The sequence below is a fragment of the Nicotiana tabacum genome, chromosome 17 (genome assembly GCF_000715075.1).
Source record: "Nicotiana tabacum cultivar K326 chromosome 17, ASM71507v2, whole genome shotgun sequence".
NCBI classification, from domain to species: domain Eukaryota; kingdom Viridiplantae; phylum Streptophyta; class Magnoliopsida; order Solanales; family Solanaceae; genus Nicotiana; species Nicotiana tabacum.
The window spans coordinates 19415135-19427615 of NC_134096.1; the positions used below are offsets into that span (position 1 = coordinate 19415135).

Here is a 12481-nt window from a genome sequence, read left to right on the forward strand (position 1 = left end):
TAGTATTCTGGCTGTAGCCATAAATGCCAGAAATGATGCCAACAACTTCAAATTACTATATCCAAATATTAAAGAAGAAACAAAATACACCTTATGCCTGAATGGGAATAAAACCTCCCAAACATTTACTTTAGTTTTTTTACGCTGCAAAAGAGCTTCCTTTGCCTATCTTGATTTCATTCTTCCTTATTTCTTTTAACACAAAATCTTAGTGACCTAACTTCAACCAAAGCAGAAATCTTCAAATGGCATATAAACTGAAATCTTATGTCGCAAAGCAGCAATACACCTTAAGGAGGCCATGCCTCCATTCCTGGCGATCTCATGCTGTAGATGTCCCAATCAAACTTTTATTACTATTATTAAAATTAACAGCAATCAAAATAATTAAAACTATAAAGTCAAATTGTCACGACCCAAACAAACCCCTGTCGTGATGGCGCCTATCGTGAAACTAGGCAAGCCGACTCATTTCCAAAACAAACCGATATTTTCATTTCAAAGATAATTTCAATGCTATTTAACATAAAAACTTTCACAAAGGAGTTCAAATCAAAACAAAAGTGCGGAAGAAAAAGCCCGATATCGGGGTGTCACTAGTCATGAGCATCTACTACAATCTGTCTAACAATATCAAGGCTAACTCAGCCTGAAAAATAGCTAAATACAACTAGAGGAAGATAAGAGGGAGAAGAACAGGGGCTGCAGTCGCCAAGCAACTACCTTGCTATCCCCGAGAAAATCTGCAACCAAAATAATCAACAACCGCTACCGTGTCCAACTATACCTGGATCTGCACACAAGGTGCAAAGAGTAACGTGAGTACGCCAACTCAGTAAATAACAACAATAAATAAAAACTGAGCAGTGGTGACGAGCAATAAAGCATATAACGTTTATATCAGGAAATCTCAGTAAAATACTACATGCTTTTAAAATCAAGGTTTGAATCAAAACATCTCGTTTAAACCCAGTTCCAGTAAAAATCATTTAAAGATATTTTTCAACAATTTTCAAACAGAGGAAAAATGCAAATGTGAGCAAAAATGATGAGATTATAAACAGCCCCTCGAGCAAAACATCACTCATATATAGCCCCTCGGGCAAACCTCACAGTCACTCGTGCCACTCGGGCATACCTCAGAATCACTCATGCCTCCCAGTCACTCAGCGCTCGGCACTCGCACTCAGTAGGTACCTGCGCTCACTGGGGGTGTGTACAGACACCGGAGGGGCTCCTTCAGCCCAAGCGCTATAATCTGCATGGACAACTCACGTACTGCACGGACAACTCACGTGCTATAATAATAAAGTATGTTTCAGGCGGGCAGCCCCGATCCACACTCATCCTCACAATCAGGCCCTCGGCCGATATCAACATATTGCGGCGTGCAGCCCGATCCCATAAATATCCTCACAAATCAGGCCCTCGGCCTCACTCAATCATAAACCTCTCAAGCCCCTCAGGCATTTAAGTAAAATAGGGCATTCGGCCCAAAATATTTATATGCATCAAAATAGAGTCATAAAACCGAGTTATGCGGTAAACAAGTATAAACATGGCTAAGTATAGATATTTCAATCGAAAACCATGAGAGGATAGTAAGAAAAAAAAACCTAAGGGTCCAAACAGCACTGGCGCAAGGCCCAAATATGGCATTAGACCCAATTTACAGAAACTCTTTCTAAAACATATAAGTATCATATAGTTTCAACAAAGTATGCAACTTTACAGTTTCTGCGGGACGGACCAAGTCACAATCCCCAACAGTGCACGCCCATACGCCCGTCATCTAGCTTGTGCGTCACTAAAAATAGTAGAATGATACAAAATCCGGGGTTTCGTACCCTCAGAACTAGATTTACAATCGTTACTAGCCTCAATCCGAGCAATTCTTTATTACAATAAGCCTTTCCCTCGCGATTCGGCCTCCAAACGCCTCGAATCTTAGTCAAAATAATTTGATACAATCAACACGAGGTGTAGGAATCAGTTCCATATGAAAATACTAAATTTCACAAATAAATCCAAAATTAACTCAAAAATCAACAGTGGGGCCCATGTATCGGAACCCAACAAAAGTTACAAAATATGAACGCCCATTCAACCGCGAGTCCAACCATACAAAACTTTCTAAATTCAGACTCCGATTCGGCCTTCAAACCCTCAAATCAATTCTTGATACATTTCTATTCTAATCCCCCAAATCATGAAATAAGTGCTGGAAATAATGTTAGATTCATGAATAACGGACAAAATCAAGTTAAGATCATTTACCCCAGTCCAATTTGTGAAGTTCGCCTCTGAAAATCGCCCAAACCGAGCTCCCTAACTATTTTTATGTCAAAAATGGCCAAAAGACTCGTTTATAGAGCCTCTGACGTGTTCGAGCGTCACAGGTAGCGCGGGGCGCTTCCTGTGGCGCTATTTCCAGTACCCTTAAATATCCCAGCACCAGGGCTAGTGCCCCACGCTACCCTGGGCGCGCGCGGCGACGGAAAATCTTTTTTGATACGTAAATGAGCATAACTCTCTCATACGATGTCCGAATTCGACGATTCTTTTTGGTATGGCTCCGAAATTTTAATACAGAACTAATTACTCAATCAAATATTAATTTGGAACTCATTTGCTTAATGCGATACCACTTATTCTCATAGAAACGACGTTAGAACATTCGACATTCGATGCTGAAACCTAGCAAACCTGGTCCGATTGACATCAAATTTTGCACATAAGTCATAAATGACATAATGGAGGTATTTCAATTTTTCAGAATCGGATTCTTGCCCCGATATCAAAAAGTCAACTCCCCGGTCGAACTTCCAACATAAATTTATATTTTACAGACTAAGTGTCTCATTCTACTCCAAAACTACTCCGGACCCGAACCAACTAACCCGGTATATCATAATATAGCTTAAGAGCATAAAGAAAACAAAAATGGGGAAAATGGGTCTATAACTCCCGAAACGACCGGCCGGGTCGTTACATCTTCCCCCACTTAAGCATATGTTCGTCCTCGAACGTGCTGAGAGTTGTTCCAAAAGCCAAGAAATGGCTGTGTAACTTTCCCATGCACATACCGGGGATGATCCCACGTCACCCTATCCCATACAAGTCTGATAGCACAGCATAACTGAAATTTCTCCATTCAACCTAGCCCACAAGCCTTCGAATCAAATTTCCAACATCCGAAATTTCGTATAAGATCAGAGGTTCACATCTACATACCGTATAAATCTAAATAAGCTGTACCAAAAGTCGTAACCATAACTCAAATACTCAAATTCAAATATCGCATAGCTCGAATGCTCGAGGCAATGATTTCAAATTACAGTATTGACTCAAATCAACCTAGTGCTGGTAATAAATCTCATATCAAACAAAACCTCGTTCTAAAACCTTCGTACTCTACCGATGATGAAAGAAACATACCGAATTCATAACCATTCATTAGACCAACAAGTCATGGAGCTCCCATTCCTTCTACAAGAACTATAGCCAATTTCAAAGCCGACTTCCGATATTATCCTCCCAATTATACCACAATCAAATATGATAGCATCCATTCTAGGCCCAATGACTTCGTCTCATCCAATACGACCACTCTAGTGACACGACACATCAATACAATCTAAAGCCACAACCCTTGCAATCCGTGCACCAGATAGCAACATTCCAAATGTACCCAATCGTAACAATGACCCAAACAGGAGAGCCGTTCTGCACCCCGACGCAATGCTAAGAACCCATCACACATCACAGAACCATAACACACGAATCTTACATGAGAGATTATATTTCCACATAACTCTGCTGCAATACGTGACCCTATCCAAATACTGGTCCATATGAAACACCTCAAGCCACCCTGCTAAAATCAATAACCATGCGCAATTCGACATCAAGTACCCAAAGTACATTACCATAACCGCGGAGAAGCAAACGACACCATGCCACATAAAACCCGAAAGAACATAACCAATATATCATTAACCAAGCAATATTCAATACTATTCTCGCTCAAATTCCGCTCTAAGGCCACAATAGAACCGCACCATATGTGCATATGACCAACGAATCACAACTCCTCGTAGCATAGAAGAGTAACTCACAGATCATTTTAGAACATGAAAAGCTTCACGTCAACCGAATGACACATCCTTCAACAATAGCAATATGGAGCCAATAAATCCGGCTCAGTGTAGAATACCCATCCTAATTGGGCCTACCAATGGGCCCCAAATCAACTATGGTCAGCCACCAATAGATAAACAACCTCCGAAAGTCCACAATGACGGAATCATAACACCTTCTATCATCTGGCTAGCTCCAGCCACAACTTCACAGTCCACAACCATGAAACAATCTGCTCCTGAGAGCTCCCAATCTCTAATTCCATAGAACACATGCATCACCATATTTGATTCCACCTCCACTGCCCGAATGCCTAACACCTCTCTCATACATAATCATCCTACGAGAAATACTTTAAAACTTCTTCCGTGCCACCTGGCAAAAATTTGAATATCAACAGTCGATCAACCAAGAGAGTGCCGCAATACCAGCAAAGTACCCATAAATCAAACACACTGCCCCTTCTGAAATGTACACTCTCATCAAGCTATACCAGATAGTAATATCATTTACCTAATCATCGAAAACCGTTCATGCTGCCTAAGAATTTCTGTCCTTCCCTTCAAAACTGAACTTTGACCTTGTACATGTAAATCATATTCCCGCAAAACACAACACATCTATTATGCCATCATGTGAAAAGCATAAGAATTTCATTATCAACTCTGAGTCACTAGCAAATTATATACCTTATTAGTCAGAAACATCTTTCTTGCTTCTTTCTAGGAGGAAATCATAACACATAACACGTTTCGTACATCGGTAGAAAATATCCGGTTCAAACCATGGGTAGAACCCATCACGAACACTTTGAAATCCATTCGCACATAACCAAGCTATCCAATTTCTCAAAGTTCTTTCTAAATTTCCTTCAAATTGCTACTTTTTACTTGTTAGAACACTACTATCCTTAACTAAAACTTACCCCACAAACTCTAGCATAGAATCACGCCGCCCTAAGGCTTATAAGCCGCCGAATTCCCTTTTTATGTATCCCAAAGGTTCCACAACCAAAAATGCTTACTCCGAAGAGACTTTATGTGAACCTAAAACTGTTTCCTTCGCCTTCTTGATACTGAAATGCATAATTCACAATGATATAAGATGCCACGAGTCTCAACACCGTTCAATGCAACTCCCAGTTTTCTAGACATATTTATAAATCTTGAATCCATTGGAACCATTATCGAGAGTCATCCACTCTACTCAAATTTTGAATTAACCGACCAAACAGACCGAAACGACATGTACCCCATTAGCACACCAACACCCTACGGAATAAAGAGTAACCCATACTCCTACGCAACCGAGCAAATTCCCGCTCCATGTACACTACATTCTCTGTGAATAACCACTCAATTATTTTATGGTCCTCCTATAACCATAGAGTGTAATACAATTTGTATCCAGAAATTCCTTTACCCGAGTCATCCTCGATCTCGACCGCTGCAAGTCATAACTGATTCACCGGTATACCCCGAACAGAAACTAATACGACCCATAACCGTGAAATCAACTCGTCGATAGCAGACTCCCCCACTTAGCCTTAACCTATAATTATATAAAATTAGAACCCGTAAGGATTTCGCCTTCTCAATTACCAAGGTATCGCACCGTTAACCTGCCAGACTTCTCGAAGTCTTTTATTAAGCCTTTCATGAACATTCTGAATCTCCAGCCAAAATCACACACGCGACCTCCTACCGGGTAGCAAGTAATATTCCTCGCAAAAGCTACATCAACATCACGCCACCGCTAGATGCACACAGGAGATAACCCACATGTGGAATTCTTTACCGACATCTTCCAATGACATTGCACTGAGTGCAACGATCACTAAATCCGTAAATTCTCCTGAGTTCATGCTCAACCACCATTTGTATAAGTATGCACTTTCCCTATTGACATTAATTGTACGTCAACAATACCTTCTGAACTCATATCATATTGCACCTGACACGATAATCAGATCTTCACGCCTCTATTCATTTAAAACACACTCCTTTATGACATATTCAATTTTCCTTTGTACACTAATCATCACTCCAAATAGAGTCTGCAGGCCGATTCCCATACTAACACGATTCCAAACCATTCTACACTTTCTCAAGGTGCACGACTACCCTACTAGTGAATTCATATGCTAATCTGCCACTCTTACTTCGGTTAAATCATCTCTTTTAAGAAACTTCTCAACCTCTAATTCTTCTACTTGACTTGCTAGTACTTCAACCACCGCAAAACACTTCCCGTCATGTCTTCCCTCATACTTTGCTAACCAACTGCTGCATCAAATCGAAATGTATCTCTGTCGCACCTGAACCAATAAAATGGTACCGACTCTAAGTCTCTTCGAAGATCATCTTTCTCGAGCCATCAACATCAAAAATACCCATTCGCAACCACAATTACTACATAATCACCTACTCTTCTTGAGTCCAAACTCATTGACAATACATGAGAATTTAATTTTTCCCAAAAGTTAACAACGTGAAAGATCCTTCAAAATATTCACACTTGAGACCGTACGTCACATCAAAACGAAAATCAAGCGCCCAATGGCCTTCCTTTACATTTCAAGGAAACACTTCTCGTCACATTCAAATCGTCCTAACACATCCCGCAGTTACATCATACTCATCACAAAGCCATTCCACCGCTCATCGAGCCATGAATTCCACTCGTAGGGGAATTACCAGACATATGAGTCCAAATGTACAGGTTACAATTGAAGCTACCAAGCCAAAACTACGGTTTAAACCTGGCCTCAAGTCCTCCAGACTAGCCCATCACCAAAACACATAATACACATCTCGAACCTCGTTCATATAATCACAAGCTGACGATGCACAACTGATACCGAGTGCTCATATGCGCATACGAATGCGTGGAAGGAATTCAAAGAGTTATGTTTCAAGTTGAATCAATTTCGCATGATAGAATACAAGAAAGTGAAATTATTCCTAAGGGTTATAGAACCTTTCGAAGATAAGTACAGACGTCTCCGTACCGATCAGCAAGACTCTACTAAACCCGCTCATGACTCGTGAGACCTATGTAACCTAGGCTCTGATACCAATCTGTCACGATCCAAACAAACACCTGTTGTGATGGCGCTTATCGTGGAACTAGGCAAGCCGACTCATTTCCAAAACAAATCGATATTTTCATTTCAAAGATAATTTCAGTGCTATTTAACATAAAAACCATCGCAAAGGAGTTCAAATCAAAATAAAAGTGCGAAAGGAAAAGCATGAATCGGGGTGTCACTAGTCATGAGCATCTACTATAATCTGTCGAACAATATCAAGGCTAATTCAGCCTGGAAAATAGTTAAATAAAACTAGAGGAAGATAAGAGGGAGAAGAGCAGAGGCTGCGGTCGCCAAGCAACTACCTTGCTATCCCCGAGAAAATCTGCAACCAAAATAATCAACAACCGCTACCGTGTCCAGCAACACCTGGATCTGCACACAAGGTGCATGGAGTAACATGAGTACGCCAATTCAGTAAGTAACAACAATAAATAAAAACTGAGCAGTAGTGACGAGCAATAAAGCATATAACGTTCATATCAGGAAATCTCAGTAAAATACCACATGCTTTTAAAATCAGGGTTAAAATCAAAATATCTCGTTTAAACCCAGTTGCAGTAAAAATCATTTAAAGATATTTTTCAACAGTTTTCAAACAGAGGAAAAATGCAAAGGTGAGCAAAAATGATGAGATTATAAACAGCCCCTCGAGCAAAACATCACTCATATATAGCCCCTCGGGCAAATCTCACAATCACTCGGGCCACTCGGGCATACCTCACCATCACTCTTTCCACTCAGGCATACCTCACAATCACTCATACCTCCCAGTCACTCAGCACTCGGCACTCGGGACTCGACACTCGCACTCAATAGGTACCTGCACTCACTGGGGGTGTGTACGGACTCCGGAGAGGCTCCTTCAATCCAAGCGCTATAATATGTACGGACAACTCACGTGCTGCACGGACAACTCACGTGCTATAATAATAAAGTATGCTGCAGGCAGGCAGCCCCGATCCATACTTATCCTCACAATCACGCCCTCGGCCGATATCAACATGTTGCGGCGTGCTCATTCAATTCCATAAATATCCTCACAAATCAGGTCCTCGGCCTTACTCAGTCATAAACCTCTCAAGCCCTTCGGGCATTTCAGTAAAACAGGGCATTCGGCCCAAAATAATTATATGCATCAAAATAGAGTCATAAAACTAAGTTATGCGGTAAACAAGTATAAACATGACCGAGTATAGATTTTTTAATCAAAAACCATGAGAGGATAGTAAGAAACAAAACCCTAAGGGTCCAAACAACACTGGCACAAGGCCCAAACATGACATTCAGCCCAATTTACAGAAACACTTTCTAAAACATATAAGTATAATATAGTTTCAACAAAGTATGCAACTTTACAGTTGCTACGGGACGGACCAAGTCACAATCCCCAACAGTGCATGCCACACGCCCGTCACCTAGCATGTGCATCACTAAAAATAGTAGAATGATACAAAATCTGGGGTTTTGTACCCTCAGAACTAGATTTACAATCGTTACTTGCCTCAATCCGAGCAATTCTTTATTACAATAAGCCTTTTCCTCGCAATTCGGCCTCCAAACGCTTTGAATCTTAGTCAAAATAATTTGATACAATCAACACGAGGTGTAGGAATCAGTTCCATATGAAAATGCTAAATTTCACAAATAAATTCGAAATTAACTCAAAAATTAATAGTGGGGCCCACGTCTCAGAACCCAGCAAAATTTACAAAATATGAACGCCCATTCAACCGCGAGTCCAACCATACAAAACTTTCTAAATTCAGACTCCGATTCGGCATTCAAACCCTCAAATCAATTCTTGATACATTTCTATTCTAATCCCCCAAATCATGAAATAAGTGCTGGAAATAATGTTAGATTCATGAATAACGGACAAAATCAAGTTAAGATCATTTACCCCAGTCCAATTTGTGAAGTTTGCCTCTGAAAATCGCCTAAACCGAGCTCCCCAACTATTTTTATGTCAAAAATGGCTAAAAGACTCGTTTATAGAGCATCTGACGTGTTCGAGCGTCACAGGTAGCGCGGGGCGCTTCCTGTGGCACTATTTCTAGTACCCTTAAATATCCCAGCGCCAGGGCTAGTGCCCCACGCTACCATGGGCGCGCGCAGCGATGGAAAATCTTTTCTGATACGTAAATGAGCATAACTCTCTCATACGATGTCCAAATTCGACGATTATTTTTGGTATGGCTCCAAAATTTTAATACAGAACTAATTATTCAATCAAATATTAATTTGGAACTCATTTTCTTAATGTGATACCACTTATTCTCAAAGAAACGACGTTAGAACATTCTACATTCGATGCTGAAACTTAGCAAACCAGGTCCGATTGACATCAAATTTTGCACATAAGTCATAAATGACACAATGGAGGTTTTTCAATTTTCAGAATCGAATTCTGGCCCCGATATCAAAAAGTCAACTCTCCGATCAAACTTTCAACTTAAATTTCTATTTTAGAGACTATGTGCCTCATTCCACTCCGAAACCACTCCGGACCCGAACCAACTAATCTGGTATATCATAATATAGCTTAAGAGCATAAAGGAAATAGAAATGGGAGAAACGGGGCTATAACTCCCAAAACGGCCGGCCGGGTTGTTACACAAATTCTTTTCTAGCAGCAAGCATGAAGAGGCGAACATCAAACCTTTATTCTGGAAGTATGTGTATGCTGCAAAATTAGCGGCTCTAAAATATATTTTCTTTTTATTACGCTTAAACTAAAACTCAATGATTTAACATGATTATTATGTAAGATTATAATGTTCAAAATTATTTTTCTTTTCATTTGTGAAAGAAGAAAAGAAAAAGGCAAAAGAACAAATTAAAGTAATACTTTAAATTCTTACAGTAACAGCTTCCCACATGTGGTCCAGCTTATATTCTTCTATATCCGCCCACGAGTGTATGCGCAATGGATACATATTATGATCACGAACTAATATACCCAAGTGTCTCACAAATGTGGCTGAATGCTTCCCAACAGCCCGATTGTGGTAGAAAGTGACGCTCAAATTTTCTCCAACTTTGAGTCCTAGAACATTTTTACATCTGTTCTTTTCTCTCACTTTTTTGCCTTTTCAGATTCACATGGACCTGCTAATTTCCAATTGAGTTAATCATAAAAAAGGGCCAGTCCAATAACAGCAAAAAAATAATACAAACTAAGACAGAAAAATACTTATTTTGCTTCTTTGAGTGTCTTGCATCACTTCAACTTCTTGAGGGAGGGAAACATCACCTTCTAGTGGATCAAAACCAAGAGGTGCAAGATTCGTATTCTAAACTAGCTCATTCAAATAAGAAGCTGCTGCATTACGATTTTTACTATTTCTAATCGGGAGTCTATGTTCAGCATTTACCCTTACCAAACCCAAAGATCTAAAGCTTTTCCCTTACACTAGCACAATCCAAAGCATTATACTAAATAAAGCAAAAAGAATGTTTCTTTACAGCAAAGACAAAACTAAATATTTTTCAGCTTTCAAATTGATCGATCATAAATAACTAGATAATGAGAATGGAAAATGGCAGAACTAGTGCCTAACAGCCAAAACTAAAGAGCATCTAAGTGAAATCACCATTTGCTTTATAGTATAGAAAACAAAGGTGATCATGGTGAGCTCTACGTACTTGTTCGATTCTTTTACAATATAATAAGAGAAGAACTAGAAAGTCAAAAAGGAGATAGCTAAAAATAAGAAAATCTAGAAAACGAATACTCCAATTAATTCATACAATGTGGGAATGTCTTCATATGAAGTAAGTCCATCAAGAGATGAGGAAACAGAGGATTTGGCCATGATTTGATTGCTTTGGTAAGGTGAAGCTAATATAATTGATCTTATTGCGGGCGTAACATTTTTAATCTTACAAGTATCCTAACAGAACTATCATTATCCTTTTGATCATATAGAAAGACAAATACTGAGTATGCCAAATCCAAAAAATAATTTTTTTTTTGTCTCTAGATAATATAATATAATTAAGTAGAAAGTTACAACAACCCAGTATAATCCTACCAGTGGGGTCTAGGGAGGGTAGTGTGTATGCACACCTTACCCCTATCATGGGGTAGAGAGGCGGTTTCCGATAGACCCTCGATATCCCTCCCTCCAAGAACTCCCCACCTTGCTCTTGGGGTGACTCGAACTCACAACCTCTTAGTTGGAAGTGGGGGGTACTCACCACTAGAGCAACCCACTTCTTCATCTAAGACAAAATAGAACAAAGTTCAAAACAAGTGAAAAGGGCCTTTTTTAATACGTTAAACGGTATTCTATTGAAAGTGTCATTTACACTACTATATCACATTGGTGCAAACATATCATATGCACAAAACAAAAAGTAATCAACCAATTAGTTTAGAAGAAATTTTCGAAGGAAAGAAAGACCTACCACACTGTCTACGGAGACACCCAATATTTATGTGTTCACCTTCTGAAATTCTTCATAATGATCACTGAAAGCAGTGATTTCTACAGTAGCAAGAATTGATAATAGCGAAAAAATACATTAAGAAATAATCGGAATCAGTTCAACTTCATTATAAGAATGTAAAAGTAGCAGTTGAGTGATTTTAGGATACAAGCTAAAATGTCGGGCAAACAAATGTGAAGTCTAGTGGGTAGAAAAAGAGAATCATATATTTCTTCCCAATATACTCATAAAGTTTAATTAAGGATAAAGTTAGCGAATTCTTATTTCACACGAAAATTTTACAATACAATCACGACCAAATAGTGATAAACCTTTTGTTGCAATAATAATATGCAATCAAACCTAATTCCAAAAAATCATATGCTCTACAAAAAGAATACACATAATTGACCTATAACGAGGTAATATTCAATGAAAATAAAAAACTAACTTCTGCGAATTCATCAGCAATGTCATAAAACCTACATGTAATTATAAGTTTGGAGCATAGGTAATTATAAGATGCAATCCAGTATTTGAAAAATATAGAGAGAGAGACGATAATATAAAAAAATTCCCAATTTCAAACAACAAAAATAATTAATTCTTATAAAGCACCCTTCAATAACTCCGTAGAGATGCTTTAGAATCAGCTCTAATGAATTTATGGAACAAGGATTAAAGAAATTTCCAATGATTTTCAGTAAATCCTATCATGAATAAGGCTCTAACGGACTGATTTAGACATTCCTTCAACAACTAAAATGCAAATTTGGCAGCACACTATACTTGGTATAAACACAAACATAATTTTAA

The 12481-nt window shown here is 39.0% G+C and overlaps 1 long non-coding RNA gene across 1 annotated transcript; it reads right to left on the reverse strand.

The window, feature by feature from the left end:
- Positions 1-576: 576 nt before the first annotated feature.
- Positions 577-11638, reverse strand: LOC107821848 (uncharacterized). Its single transcript, XR_012700948.1, has 4 exons — positions 10428-11638; positions 10096-10342; positions 7537-7606; positions 577-793 (listed from the first exon to the last, which is right to left on the reverse strand). It is a non-coding gene; the product is annotated as an uncharacterized LOC107821848 (long non-coding RNA).
- Between the last annotated feature and the right edge of the window lie 843 nt (positions 11639-12481).